At 44.0% G+C, this 16314-nt stretch overlaps 1 protein-coding gene across 2 annotated transcripts in view; it reads left to right on the top strand.

The window, feature by feature from the left end:
- The first annotated feature begins 4728 nt into the window (after positions 1 to 4728).
- LOC139448412 (uncharacterized) overlaps positions 4729 to 16314 on the top strand; it is a 43783-nt gene continuing 32197 nt past the window's right edge. The window contains exon 1 of one of the 2 annotated variants that reach the window (XM_071229965.1): positions 4729 to 4799. The gene's annotated coding sequence lies outside the window, so the exon portion shown is untranslated. Of the gene's footprint in view, positions 4800 to 12796; positions 12857 to 16314 lie in introns of those variants that run through there. The other variant, XM_071229966.1, reaches the window with a different exon arrangement.

Below are 16314 nucleotides of genomic sequence, written 5' to 3'. Positions count from 1 at the left end.
GTATATGTGTCGTTTGTTATCTGCTTCGTGAACATAAGGTGAACTAAACTTATTTCATTTACGTTATCATACAATTTACAAACAAATGAGACATGGATTTCAACTTCAATATCCACATTATTTTGGCTTTAGAATTTTAGTCAGATATGGTATGCGTATATCTAGGACTTACAGGCTATGTGTAAGCCCAAATTACTGCATCTGAATCCGGCTATCAATGTCGAAAAAGTAATGAGCTAGGCGTGCCTCTCAAAGACATAATTGCATAAAATTTTGAAAGCTGTAGAAGTCAGAGATAAATTGCTGATCTCTTGAAGATTCCTCGATCTACAGTTAGATATATTATTCATAAATATTGCCGTACTGGATCCGTCGAAAATCTACCTCGGAGAGCACGAAGAAAATCCATTGATGGACGTGATCGCACCTCGTTAATTAGAATCGCGAAAAATAATCGACGAATGACTTTGAAGGAAACTACCAGTGAATTTAATTCCAATAAGGATTATTTTTTTTTCGGAACGAAGTGTCCAGCATGCATTGCACTCTGAAGGATATTTTAGAAGAATTGCTAAGAAAAATATGGTTGTGCGCCAGGTGAATAGAATTAAACGTGTTTCATGGTGTAAAGAGTGAGTGAGTGAGTATGGTTTTTACGCCGCTTTTTTCAATATTCCAGCAATATCACGGCGAGGGACACCAGAAATGGGCTTCACACATTGTACCCACATGGTGTAAAGAGCGGAGAAAAGAAAGTGTAGATAATTTCTGGAAAAAGGTTATAATTTCCGACGAAAATAAAATTGTTATTGATATTGACAACTGTGTGTATGTATGGAGGAAGACCGATGAAGCATACAGGCCAGAGTGTGTGCCCACCCCAGGGACATAAGGTGTCTTTGATGATATGGGGTTGCATCCCTTTTAAGGGTGTGTGAACTTTAGTTCCCGTAGAAGGAAATATAAATGCTGACAAATATTTGGATGTGATTGACACCAATTTGTGGCCAGTTATTGCCCGTCATTTTCCCGACGGAGATTAGGTCTCATGGGCGGATACAGCTTCTTTAAAAAAAAAAAAGGGGGGGGGTTGCACAATTAAGATCTATTTATTGTCTTTGGTGGTAATTTATACAGAAATAAAGATGTTTTTCGATTTTTTTTCCGCATCTCCTTCCTCGCCCCCTCCCCCCCCCCCCCCCCCCCCCCCCCATCCTCTCTCTCTCCCCCCATCCTCTCTCCCACCCCATCCTCTCTCTCTTTCTTCCCCACCCTACCCCCCAACAAGTCATGCAGAGGGCTTTTATGGGATTTAAAACCCGATTCCAGGGAACACAAACGAGGGGCGTTAGGCCCGAGGATGGGGGTTTTAAATCTCATAAAACCCCGACATTTTAATGTTTCAAACATAATTTCCATGAACCTTAGATTACGGGCTTACAATATCTCTTGCTGGCGTATGAGTACTTGAAAAAGACATTCTTAAAAGTATTATGCTTAATCAACGCGTCTGTAGCCCAGAGGTATACTCAGTGGGCTTCAGAGACGAAGGTTGCATGTTCGATCCGCAGGAATACAAAGAACACATTAGTCATTTGATTTCACATTTCATTACATTGTGTTCAAATGCAAAATAATGTTCAAGGGAGAAACATTCATGATACATTACGATTTATACGGATGTTGTATTGATAAAATCCCTGTTTATGCAATTTAACCTGACTAGGGAACAATAAGATGATGTCACTGGAGGTATATAAAGTCCGTTAACTCCCTGGCCTCGCCAAAACATTATCTGGAGCTCTGAATAAAAATGGTTAATATTTGTAGGAGAATTTGATTGTATTCTAGATATGAGAACGGTTTGATAATATTTTGTGGAATCCAAATAGATATTATGTAGTTGCTCCTGGAATCGAAAAAACAGTTTATCCTTAAGAAGAAGTTGTATTTTTCTTGTTGAAACACGGCATATTTCACACGTTTAATACAGGCCGTGGCACTGGAAAGGACAACTATCAGTTAAAGCATTTGTCTTGACAAGCTACATTGTTAAATAGTGTTAAACGTTCTAAGTACTCCTGGAAGATTTTGTGTTTAGTTATGGACCATGATTATAAAACGGTCATTTGTACAAGGCGCCACAACCGAATTATATATACAAGATTACGGTAGATTACTGTTACATCACAAATTAGCAGTGAGAGCTGGAGAAGCATTCACGTGTCAGCTTCTATTACCGGGTGGTGTGTCGCACAGATTATATCAATAGACGCCGTCGCCGCATGGAACTCATCTTCCCGAGGCAAGAGAGTTAACTGACTATAAAAGTCCAGTTTCCACCCTTACCGAACTAGGCTGGGATTATGGAGTTACATTTTGGCTGGACTAACGAGTCTATGCATAGTCCAATCAAAATCGCGCACCGAAATCGAAATCCGGTTCGTAAACTGTCATGCAGAGTTCGGTCGATTGCAGGATTTGCAAAACATGTGCATCGCCAACTCGTTGTCAACAGATATTTTCCAAATTTTTTCATGTTTTTAATCAAGGTGCTCACGTGATTTGATGTACTTGGCGACAACAAATAGATCTTGATGGTAGATCAGATCGTCTTGACTGGGCGCCACCATTTTGTTTGAAGAAAATGCATGTGATACGAGAGGTGGAATCTGATTGGTCCATATGGGAGAGGACTAGAATGAACATAACTCGTAATAACCACTGGTGGCGCTACGATCGAGCCCAGGAATTCCAGCCTAGTTCGGCAAGGGTGGAAACTGGACTTTTAAAGTCAGTTAACGCTCTTGCCTCGGGAAAATGCATGGAACTAGTTCCACTGTGGTACGAGCTGACGGGTTGCCATCTTTAAACACAACCCTTGCACGGCTATCGATTCAAAGTTAATCGACCACAACCCCAAGATCAGTAGTCTTGCACTCAAACCATTAGACCAAACAGTTTGAAAACAGGTGGTTCATTAGAAGGGCCAAGTTTAGTGTATATTTCCTGGCCAGATATATTTTACGGGCGTTTCTTCAAACTACCGTAACGCACTTTAATATACATTAGTGAGGTGAGTATCCCGCTCAGACACAGTATACTCACCCTGAGCCGACTAGTCCTTGTTTTAGCCCCTTAATGCCGTACGCCAGACAGGGTAACAGCAAGTACCATCTTTTAACGTCTATTGGTATGACGCGGCCGGGGATCAAACCCCGGACCTTCCGCGCTCTACCACTAGACCACGGAGATGGTCCTTTTATACATAAAACAAAACAAATATTAAATATTGTTTCGACAGTCTTGTGAGAGAAGACACTTGTGCTCAGTTTGGGTTGGAAATGAACACCCTCGGTGTTTGGAGCGCGTGCTATTCTCCCCCTTTCATGTTTTACATGGTCAACTCAAACACCGGTATTATTCAAAGTATGCATTTCTCGCACTCAAGAAAAGGAACACTCTTCTTAAAGATGTGCCTGTTATGTAACACTATGCCATTGTAACAATGTGAGACTGGTTGTTGCCAGTGTGTGTAATATGTGTTGGGACCCGATCCACGGGGCGTTTGTAGGTTATGACCGGCCTCAGTAACCCTCTGTGTATCCATCTCAGCACTCCGATGAGTGTTGACCGCTTGCTCGTGGCTCGCGGGCGCTTTTGTGAATCGGTTCCCTGATGTAATAATCAACATTCTATGTACATGTGAACGGACTAATCCAATGTACCTTGTATAATGGGCCGGTGGTCCCTTTACGGAATAAACTTTCATTCATTCATTCATTCACTCAAACACCGGAGGCGGGGTTTCTTCTCTACATATATACCCATGTGGCAAACTGACCACACAGCTGGGCTATCCCTGTGTGGTCAAGTACGTAAAAAGTTTAGTGGTGTAACATGCCGCCAGCAGTATTCCAGCCATACGGCGGCGTTCTATAGAAATAATCCAGTATTCGAGTGGCATCCTATAGAAATAATCCGGTATTCCAGTGGCATCCTATAGAAATAATCCGGTATTTGAGCCTGGACCAGAAATACTAGTGGCTGAAATAATGAGCAGCGTCCCGCCGTCGGGGTACGATGCCACGCTATCATCCAAGTCACCGAGTCCCACCACCCGATCTTACGGTACGCAAAAGTTCCTATGGGCCAATTAAAACCCGGAATCCTCACGCGCTACTTGTGTCTTCAATACATATGCTTCAATCCAACTGTTGGTACATATACTCGGAGATTAATTAGCGTGTGATGTATGCATGACCCGCCCACACAACCATTTATCCTCTCAGGCCTTTGTTCTCCCTGATTCTCGTAAAATCTCGCCGACTCTCTGGGGTGGTATTAACAATGTGTCACGACCACCAAGCACTAACAACTGAATATGACTCCTCACTGGGCGAAATCATTACACGTCCATCGGCATTATTCACGCAGTGCGCACAACAGAGGTCAGATTGCAATTACACCACACTACAATGCCACTTATATACTTTGATATGTAATTTTTCGGTTACATTGCCAAGATCAAAGAATAAATGGATTTTCTTCCAGCGAACGTCGCCGGATTATGTGTCGCAATCAGCCACCCGGAGACAACGATAATCGATACGGTCACTCAGAAACAAATACGTCCGCAACGCGAGTGGTTGGGTTGTGTCTCTCCGCTCGTAAGGTGTGTTGAATTGAAACGGCGGATTGGTCTTCAGAGAACGTACTGTGGATATACTACTTCACAAGTAGAGCGATGTAACTTCGAACTGGTTGAGGACACGAACTGGATAATTTACCAAATGCAGGTAGGATGACGTTTTGCAGTTTACAATATCACGGCGTAGAAATATCTAAAAAAAACCATCCACTTGCACTAATCTGCCGATCTTGCGTTAACGCTGCAGGTAATTCCTATGCCGTTTGAAGTTTGTTTTTGCCTTGGCAGTTGAATGGCGAAATAATCCCTGAAAATGGAACGATAGTTAAAAGCAAGGGATTATTGACATCAAACCACACCAACCTATCGTGGCGGAGCATTGAGGTTAATTGTGGTTGATATACGACTCAACTTTTGATAGGGACATTCAGTTCTGAAGATGGAAATATCCCCAGCAAAATTGGAGTAGTTTGAGATCTCCGTCCTCCGTGGTCACCCAGGTTAAAGTTTTACAGGCGACTAACTTGAATCACAGAAAAAAATCAGATTATAATGATAAAATTAATGCCCCTTTGCCTGTCACACATCCCCCCAGTTGTGAACACACAATGCACACATTTAGAAAATGGTCAGATGTAACAAATGTTATAGTTGAGATAACCGTGAGTGAGTGAGTATGGTTTTACGCCGCTTTTAGAAATATTCCAGCAATACCACGGCGGGGGACACCTGAAATTGGCTTCACACATTGTACCCTTGTCGGGAGTCGAACCCGGGTCTTTGGCGTGACGAGCGAACGATTTAACCACTAGGCTACCCGACTTCGTAAAGAAATTTACACTTGTCAGAGGGGTACACAAAGTACGTCACCAAGACTACCAGTTGTCGGACTTCCACTTATTGTGGAAGCCTCGGTGGCTGAGTTGGTTAGATCCTGACTTTGTGTGCGGGCGATTAGGTGTATTGGGTGTTTTTTCTATAAATACAAGAATCTGCACTTTACAAAGAAAGTGTTATCCAACATTGTTACATCCCTCTGATTACTGTCATCGGCACAGCGACTTGTTTGATTACGTGTCATCTGTTACTCCGATTCTGAAATTTGCTTATATTTAGTGGTACATTGATATGATAATTATTACATATCTGACGCTCATAGATAAAATAGCGCCAGTAATATACACTAATTTCATAGATCTCTGTTGACCAGAAAACTGGACACAAGAAGTAGGTCTAATTGTAAAACACTGTGGAGGTTTTACATAATATTAATACTTGTCAAAAGCACTGCGATACTTATTGTTACACTTCATATTGCACATAGGCTGTTACACTTCATATTGCACATAGGCTGTTACACTTCTATACAGTACGGACAACGAAATAATCTTAACTGGTTCCACTGTTGGTTAACGCAGAAAGCTTAACATTTTTTTGTCGTTACAGAAGACAGGAGCCCAGTCAGTGAAATAATCCTGAGTCTAATATCACACGGTCTGTGGAACAATTCTAGCATCAGAATATAAACACAATAAGCAATGGTTAGGTGATTATATTTAGTGCTGTTCTACAGAATATGAACTGCTTTTGAATTACCTCCTTAACGGATCCGTGTCTAGATTACCACCTAAAGCCTGTTAAATCTTACATAATCTGGATCTGGTAGTAAAGCAAAAATAATGCGAACTTATTACATTTTCCTCGATATACCGAGATATACATCTTACTCGATATCCCGATATCAAATGAAACTGATTGTGTTTCGTCTACCACGTGATGCGTATAACGTGTTTATTAAACGGGTGATCTTTTCACGAGCGGGTAATAATACATGGTATGACAGGAAGGCAGAAATAATAGAGTAAAGAAAAATTATCACAAACTTCTTCGATATACCAAATATATCTCATTCAATATACCGGGATATAGATCTTTCCAAAACGAAAGCGGTGCAGTGTCATGAAGAACTGTCTATACCAAACTACGGTTGAAGACTTCGTGATATATCCCGATAATCCGGACGACCCTGCTATCACTGAATTCGTACGGATGATCAAATGTCTGGATTAGCGAAATGTGAGGTGAAATGGGGTTTAACGTTCAAGATCAGTGCACTTAAAGAGCGCCAGACATCGGCTTCACACATTCTACTCATGTGGGAATCGTGTCCCACTCTTCAGTGTGACGAGCGAACGCTTTTACCAAAGAAGTATGGTATGACCCGTGAAGATCCGGGACAGAATAGGTCTTCACCAACCAATGCTTGCCGTAACAGGCGACTATGTGTGTCGTAAGAGGCAACTAATGGGATCAGGTGGTCAGGCTCGCTGACTCGGTTGATGCATGCCATCGTATCCCAATTGCGTGGATCGATGGAATATAGCTGGAATATTTCGAACAAACAAAAAAAAATGTTAACTTATTTCTCATTAATGTTTTACTTGTATATAAACTTTGATATGTGGATAGCATGCTCTACGGTTATAAATTATTCTCCCTGAAATATAACCAACATATAGACTTATTTCCACACACCTTCATCTTGATACGCGTATTTGTTTAAATCTGGGGGTGGGGGGTGGGGGAATGATTGGTTTATACTGGCCAAATCAGGCCAAACTCTGGTGCCAAATATGTTTCGCCATAACGACACATAACTTGCCCCCTTATCGACGAGTTGCTAAGGCCGCCGCTTGTAGCAGTGACATGACCTCTTCAAAGTTTTACCGGGTAATCTTAACGTTCATCTCGAAAGACATTTACTATACGACAGCACAGTGTGTTTGAAATATTGTTAAAATAAATGGAAATTGTCCACTTTCCAGGACAATACTATATACATGTATACTGATGTGGGAATGGGAAAAGTAAAAATAAACTAAAATACACGTATGCATATTAATAGTGGATATTTTGCTGTTCTTGTTAAATAACATATATATCTCATAGTTTGGTTCAAGGCCGCTTTGAACAGTATTTCGGTTATGTCACAGCGTGTCAGCTTAATGTGGAAGGAAAGCCTGAAGTGATGCAGGTCTCAGACGTTTACCACTTAGGTGAAACCCACGAGCACGGGTATGGTGCTGACAAACCTAGAAACATAATCGGGGCAAATCTGGGATCCGAGCCGTGTATGATATGACACAGCTGTTCGAGACGCCTTAAATATATAACAAGACACATTGTTATTGACAGTCTTTTCACCAAGCCACTATAATTAGGTACGGAAATCCATAAGGGCCATGACATTGATTATTATCTTGAAAAGTAAAGATAAACTTGCCAAGGCTTCGCTTTCGTCTTTGCGTCCGTGAAGGTCCGGGGTAGAATAGGTCTTCAGCAACCCATGCTTGCCGTAAGAGGCGACTAACGGGATCGGGTGGTCATGCTCGCTGACTTGGTTTGAAGCATGTCATCAATCCAAATTGATGATATCAATCAATCACTAGATTACCTGGTCCAGACTCGATTAATTACAGACCGCCGTCATATATTGACATATTGCTGAGTGCGGCATAAAACGACAAACCAACCTACTTTCTGCTTTGATCTGACTCTGTACCAAGAAAAGGATTTGACCTTTCAGGATAAGAACTTGAAGTTTAATTAAAAGAATTTTAATTTTAATGATAATAACTTGAATTATAATGATAAGAACTTGAATTTTCAAGATATAAAAATAAATATGTGGCCCTCATGGGCTTCCGTAGTCAGGACTTGCTCAATCCAGGCGAACGTTGGAGCCACTGGCAACAGTAACATAGTTGTTGGTTAAACCTAAGACTGACAAGATACCACTGTTAGAATTGACCCCAGCGTTTATGCTTGGTCGGCGTCTGAATGGATCGGTTGTCAGGTCACGTGGCAGATTGCGTGCCATCATTCACCAATGACGTGGGACCTTACATTTGATATTAACCACATGTGTGTCTGGCCAAGGATCGATGATTTACAGGCCGTTTTCATAAAATATTGCCAAATGTGACGTTAAACAAGAACATAACTCCACGAGGCGGGGCTAGCTCACAATTGTGAATAAAGGCAAGCTGCAATGAGTCCCGCTACGGCTCCGTGACTTGCCCGAGACAACATTAAATTACTGTTGCTTTCATTGTCAAACATTCCTGTAGTGAACAACTTTGATTGTGGACTCCGTGCATCAAGCTATGGGTTGATTCAAGATAGAATTGTCGGAGAAGGCCTCCATGGTCTAGTGGATAGAGCGGTTCCGGAGAAGTTCTCCATGGTCTAGTGGATAGAGCGTCTGTCTGGAGACTGCCTCTGTGGTCTAGTGGATAGAGCGGTTCCGGAGAAGTTCTCCATGGTCTAGTGGATAGAGCGTCTGTCTGGAGACTGCCTCTGTGGTCTAGTGGATAGAGCGGTTCCGGAGAAGTTCTCCATGGTCTAGTGGATAGAGCGTCTGTCTGGAGACTGCCTCTGTGGTCTAGTGGATAGAGCGGTTCCGGAGAAGTTCTCCATGGTCTAGTGGATAGAGCGTCTGTCTGGAGTGCCTCTGTGGTCTAGTGGATAGAGCGGTTCCGGAGAAGTTCTCCATGGTCTAGTGGATAGAGCGTCCGTCTGGAGACTGCCTCTGTGGTCTAGTGGATAGAGCGGTTCCGGAGAAGTTCTCCATGGTCTAGTGGATAGAGCGTCTGTCTGGAGACTGCCTCTGTGGTCTAGTGGATAGAGCGGTTCCGGAGAAGTTCTCCATGGTCTAGTGGATAGAGCGTCTGTCTGGAGTGCCTCTGTGGTCTAGTGGATAGAGCGGTTCCGGAGAAGTTCTCCATGGTCTAGTGGATAGAGCGTCCGTCTGGAGACTGCCTCTGTGGTGTAATGGATAGAGCGTCTGTCCGGGGAAGGCCTCTGTGGTCTAGTGGATAGAGCGTCTGTCTGGAGACTGCCTCTGTGGTCTAGTGGATAGAGCGTGTTCCAGAGACTGCCTCCAGGGTCTAGTGGATAGATCGTCTTCCAGAGACTGCCTCCGTGGTCTAGTGGATAGAGCATCTGTCCGGGGACTGCCTCCACGGTCTAGGGGATAGAGCGTCTGTCCGGAGACTGCCTCCGTGGTCTAGTGGATAGAGCATCTGTCCGGAGACTGCCTCCATGGTCTAGGGGACAGATCGTCTGTCCGGAGACTGCCTCCGTGGTCTAGTGGATAGAGCGTCTTCCAGAGACTGCCTCCATTGTCTAGTGGATAGAGCGTCTGCCCGGAGACAGCCTTCCCTGTCTAGTGGATAGAGCGTCTGTCTGGAGACTGCCTCTGTGGTCTAGTGGATAGAGCGATTCCGGAGAAGTTCTCCATGGTCTAGTGGATAGAGCGGTTGTCTGGAGACTGCCTCTGTGGTCTAGTGGATAGAGCGGTTCCGGAGAAGTTCTCCATGGTCTAGTGGATAGAGCGTCTGTCTGGAGACTGCCTCTGTGGTCTAGTGGATAGAGCGGTTCCGGAGAAGTTCTCCATGGTCTAGTGGATAGAGCGTCTGTCTGGAGACTGCCTCTGTGGTCTAGTGGATAGAGCGGTTCCGGAGAAGTTCTCCGTGGTCTAGTGGATAGAGCGTCTGTCTGGAGACTGCCTCTGTGGTGTAATGGATAGAGCGGTTCCGGAGAAGTTCTCCATGGTCTAGTGGATAGAGCGTCCGTCTGGAGACTGCCTCTGTGGTGTAATGGATAGAGCGTCTGTCCGGGGAAGGCCTCTGTGGTCTAGTGGATAGAGCGTCTGTCTGGAGACTGCCTCTGTGGTCTAGTGGATAGAGCGTGTTCCAGAGACTGCCTCCATGGTATAGTGGATAGAGCATCTGTCCGGAGACTGCCTCCATGGTCTAGGGGACAGATCGTCTGTCCGGAGACTGCCTCCGTGGTCTAGGGGATAGAGCGTCTTCCAGAGACTGCCTCCATTGTCTAGTGGATAGAGCGTCTTCCGGAGACTGCCTCCGTGGACTAGTGGATAGAGCGTCTGCCCGGAGACAGCCTTCCCTGTCTAGTGGATAGAGCGTCTTCCGGAGACCTCTGTGGTCTAGTGGATAGAGCGTCTGTCCGGAGACTGCCTCCGTTGTCTAGTGGATAGAGCGTCTTACAGAGACTTCCTCTGTGGTCTAGTGGATAGAGCGTCTTCAAGAGACTGCCTCCGTGGTCTAGTGGATAGAGCGCCTTCCAGAGACTGCTTCCGTGTTCTAGTGGATAGAGCGCCTTCCAGAGACTGCCTCTGTGGTCTAGTGGATAGAGCGTCTGTCCGGAGACTGCCTCCGTTGCCTAGTGGATAGCGCGTCTTCCAGAGACTGCCTCTTTGGTTTAGTGGATAGAGCGTCTTCCAGAGACTGCTTCCGTGTTCTAGTGGATAGAGCGCCTTCCAAAGACTGCCTCAGTTGTCTAGTGGATAGAGCGTCTGTCCGGAGACTGCCTCCGTGGTCTAGTGGATAGAGCGTCTGTCAGGAGACTGCCTCCGTGGTCTAGTGGATAGAGCGTCTGTCCGGAGACTGCCTCTGTGGTCTAGTAGATAGAGCGTCTGTCCGGAGACTGCCTCCTTGGTCTAGTGGATAGAGCGTCTGTCCGGAGACTGCCTCCGTGGTCTAGTGGATAGAGCGTCTGTCCAGAGACTGCCTCCTTGGTCTAGTGGATAGAGCGTCTGTCCGGAGACTGCCTCCTTGGTCTGGTGGATGCAGCGTCTGTCCGGAGACTGCCTCCGTGGTCTAGTGGATAGAGCGTCTGTCCGGAGACTGCCTCCTTGGTCTAGTGGATAGAGCGTCTGTCCGGAGACTGCCTCCTTGGTCTGGTGGATAGAGCGTCTGTCCAGAGACATGGTATCTCAGTGGGCTAGCACTATAAAACCGACATCAGTGAAGCCCGCACGCGGACGGATGCACCCACATACACGTCGTTAGATAAGTGCAATACTTTTGAACGCGACGTTAAACCCGATATCACCTCACCTTTAACATCTTAGAGCGCTCTGCATAGTTACGGCCCTTTTATGTGTCATGATCCTGTGCTCCTGGGTTCGATCCAAGGTTCGCCCTGATTATGACTCTTGGTTTGTCAGCATCATAATCGTGCAAGGAGGTTTCACAAGGACCACCATCACTCTGGAATTTTTCCTACACCATGTCTTAATTGTTAATTTTTAACGCGGCACTCAGCAATAATCCAGTGATTGACGTCATGAGCATCGTTCCACGCATTTGTGATACGATGACCTCCGTTTGTCGCCTCTTACGACAAGCATAGTCGCCTTTTACTACACACGGGTTACTAAAGGCCTATTCTAACCAGGATCTTCACGGGTTCTACAGAAAGTTGAAACCCACGAGCACGGAGTGCTACTGACATACCAATAGTCATAAGCGGGGCGAATCTGGGATTCGAACCAACGACCAACGGATATTGGCATGCCTAAGGTACCAACTCTGAATGGGCCGTTCTACATTATACACACGCAGGTTGTAATCGAACTCGGTCCTTATGCGTGACGAGCAAGCACTTTAACCACTTGGCACTCCCACCACTCATTGACAAAACTACATACCTCCGGAAGATCCGGGGTAGAATAGGTCTTCAGCAACCCACGCTTGCCGTATAATGCGACTATGCTTGTCGTACGAGGCGACTAACGGGATCGTGTGGTCAGACTCGCTGACTTGGTTGATGCATGTCATCAGTCCCAATTGTATTGATCGATGCTCATGACACCAGTCACTGGATTGTCTTGTCCAGACTTGACTATTTACAGACCGCCGTCATATAGCTGGAATATTGCTGAGTGCGACGTTAAACAACAAACAAACATACTTCATGTACTATGGTAGCAACTTATGTTAAACGAAGAAGACAATACACACATATAAAGATACATTGCCGAACTAACAGAGTAACAGCTTATTCCACTGCCACTTCAAGCGAAGCCAATCAAGGCGAGTTCTGACACCTGCAGTTCTGCATGACACCTCTTTCACAATGACACGTGATCCCTGATCAGACTCGTCTCTTTAGTTGGCGGGCACTTGGCATCGATATAACAAGTGCCTTAATCCCACCAATACACACAGGCCACTCCTGAGCCGGGTCTCTAATGACGGAATGGTGGCGCTTAACCGGTAACGCTATGCATGAGGGTGAGGTTGCGCTTGTCATACATGAGACCAGTCAGTACCCGGACTTGAACGTAACAAGCTGTGTCCATACTTCTTCACCCATCGGCAGTCCGAACTGGGATGAGTAAGTACGGGTTTTCTTTCATTGTATTCTTGGTGAATCTAAAGGAATGGTACGTTTTAAAATAAGAACCTTTATGTCTACATGTGTCATATAGTCATGTAGGAATATATCGATGCGACGTTAGATTATAATTTTACTGTATGTGTTTATACTCAACTATTAAGAGGCGTGTTGGTCCACTTCAAGTTGGGGGGCACGGGTGGCCCAGTCGTCTAAGGCGCCGCGATTCGCTGTGCAGAGTTGCGTCCCTTGGACACGCCAGAAACCTATGTGGGTTCGAATCCCGGTACGCCCAAATTATGTTTTTTTAGGTTTGTCAGCACCATACCCGTGCTCGTGGGTTTCACCGAAGTGATAAACGTCTAAGATCTGCATCACTTCGGGCTTTCCTCCCACATTAAGCTGACACGCCGTGATATAACAGGAATAATGTTAAAAGTGGCGTTAAACCCAACTCACTCACTCACTTCAAGTTGGGGTGAGTGAGTTGGGTTTATCTGTGCTGGAAGAGTATTTCAGTTGTTTCACGGTGTGTCAGCTTGATGTGCAAATACTCTCTCGGTTTGACACAGGACATTTCTCATGTGTAGATCTGGGCTGGGTATGAACGTCGCGCTGTGTAGCACAGTCTCTGCTTGTTGGAAGAGGTGAGTCAGTGAGTTGGGTTTAACGTTGCTTGAAGAGTATTCCAGTTGCATCACGGCGTGTCAGCTTAATCAGTGTTGTATATCTCAGTAATCATATGTCGCAACAGTGTTGTATATCTCAGTAATCATGTGTCGTGACAGTGTTGTATATCTTAGTAATCATGTCGCGACAGTGTTGTATATCTCAGTATCAGCATGTCGAAACAGTATTGTATATCTTAGTACCATATGTCGTAACAGTGTTGTATATCTCAGTAAACTATCTATATGTCGTAAAAGTGTTGTATTTCTTAGTATCTATATGTCGTAACAGTGTTGGATATTTAAGTATCTATATGTCGTAACAGTGCTATATATCTCACTTATCCATATCAAAAGCGGACTGGTATATGTAAAAAAGATCTTCAAATTCAGATGTAGTGATTTTTTGCAGTAAAATTACATTATTTGACAACATCAGATCTCACTGTATCAAGTTGGCGGGCGTGGAGGACATTTTGAGTATATTCATGTAACTACACATATGGTTTTTACTTACGTAATCTTACAACCCTAAGATTTACCTGCTGACGCCCCCAGTTATATCACCGAGACCATAGTTCAATGACATTAGAACTGACCGCCTGCAGCCATTATAGGATACCAGTTGATCGTGTGAAAGATTGTCGCATGACCTTATTCAGAAAGCAGATATACTGCTTGCTTGTTTGTTTGTTTGGTTGGTTGGCTGGTTGTTTTGAACACTGTAACATTTCATAATTAGTAAAAGAAAACTAACGGTAATATATTTAAGAAATAAACGACGAGTGGGCGCAGCCCCGAGTGGTTTATTCTCCCTGCAGTGTTTTGTTGTACAATAAACAACGAACACGTGTCGTTTATTTCTAATATGAGATATCTACATTACGTACAGCCTCTTTTAGGATGTTGATAAAATGTAGACGCTTTAAAAATATTTACCCAAATTTTAAACTCATTCATATGTTTACTCACTGACTCATATTTTCACTCACTCACTCGCTATCAACGCCACTGTCGGTCTAAGTCATCTTCCCGAGACAAGGGAGTAAACTGACTGTAAACGTCCAGTGGAAACTTGACTTTTATAATCAGTTAACTCCCTTGCCTCGGGACGATGGGTCAAAGTAGTCTCAGTGTCAGTTGCAAATGTGTAATGTCCCGAATGTTTGTTGTCATGCTTGAGAAACATTTAGTTGCATATAATCAATATTATCATCATATCTTTTTTTTTTTACTTCAAGAAGGAATAAGCAAGATATATTTTTAATGAGTGTTTTGTTTGTTTGTTTGTTGTTTAACGCCGCACTTAGCAATATTCCAGTTATTTGACGGCGATCTGTAAATATTCGAGTTTGGACCAGGCAATCCAGTGATTGACATAATGGCATCGCCTTTACGGCAAATATGGATTGCTGGAGACCAATTATAACTCGGATCTTCACGGGTCTTGAAATGAGTGAGTGAGTGAATGTTGTTTAATATTCAAGCTGTATCGTGGCCAAAGTCGCAGCAATACTTGTAGTTTTTGGCGGCAATACTTGTAGTAGAAGAAGCAGCTGCAACAGCAGTAGTGATACTGATAATAGTAGTTTACCACTTTGGCGAAAGTCACAAGTACATTTTGGTGCTGACAAACCTGGACGAAGCAGGATTCGAACTCACAATCATAGGTTTCTTGCGTACCTACTAGAAGTAGTAGTAGCGCTGGTATATATGTTCAGCGCTACTAAAAACTGACTACACACTGATTGACTGAAACACAACATGTCGACATCTGCAGGTCTATCCAGATAACACAGAGTCGGGTTACAGCCGTGACAATCAACTAGCGACCCGCGTAGATCAGTCATAGGCTGGCATAAAGTGACCGATCCCACCGATGGCATGAGACAAACATATTTGTAGGATATATAATTGTTTGGGTATTGAACAACAGAATTTACATCCTGTGTCCCGGCACTGTAGGGAGGATAGCCCGCGGTTGAAGTGGTGATACCGATCTGTGGACCAGCGTTAAGTGGTCAGATTGGGATCAAACCCTCATGTTTGAGGGTTTAATGCCAGACGACGCTTTTCGATGCACAGGAGTGGCCATATTGTCGTTTTAAAATACCAGTAAATAATGTTCCCATTATGTGAAACATTAAACATGCCAGATGTCTTTCGTGTGTTTTTGAAGTCTTCTCGCTTGACAATAAGGTGTCTGTAGTTACGCAATGATTATCAATAATGGCCTTTGTGCGGCTAAAATATCAAGAAGGTAATACAACAATGTTTGAATTGCCTAAATTACCATAGTCACCGCCTGGACGCGAGTAGCGAACCAACATTGTTCTGAATTAACACGTGTTGAGTAGGATGTTAATATTCTCTTATCTTGTATTTGCAAGAGAGGGAAATGGCGTGTATAACGAAGGTCAAGTCTAGCAAGATGCCCTGGGCTGCATGTGTGAAACCTGGACATAAATCCCTTTGGGGAATTCGGACCAAAATATTCTTCTCAACTAATGATAGGAATAATGACATATTATAAGAGTCAGTTCTGTGTATCAGTTCTGTGTTTCATAGCGGTTCTGTGTCAGTTCTGCGTATCGTGACAGTTCTGTGTGTCAGTTCTGTGTATACGTTCTGTGTATCATAACAGTTCTGTGTAGCATGACAGTTCTGTGTATCAGTTTTGTGTATCAGTTATGTGTATCAGTTCTGTGTATCATGACAGTTCTGTGTGTCGGTTCTGTGTATCAGTTTTGTGTATCAGTTATGTGTATCAGTTCTGTGTATCATGACAGT

Source organism: Haliotis cracherodii, unplaced genomic scaffold (genome assembly GCF_022045235.1).
Source record: "Haliotis cracherodii isolate W230 unplaced genomic scaffold, xgHalCrac1.p SCAF_7, whole genome shotgun sequence".
Taxonomy (NCBI): domain Eukaryota; kingdom Metazoa; phylum Mollusca; class Gastropoda; order Lepetellida; family Haliotidae; genus Haliotis; species Haliotis cracherodii.
This window is presented reverse-complemented; position numbering and strand designations above follow the sequence as displayed.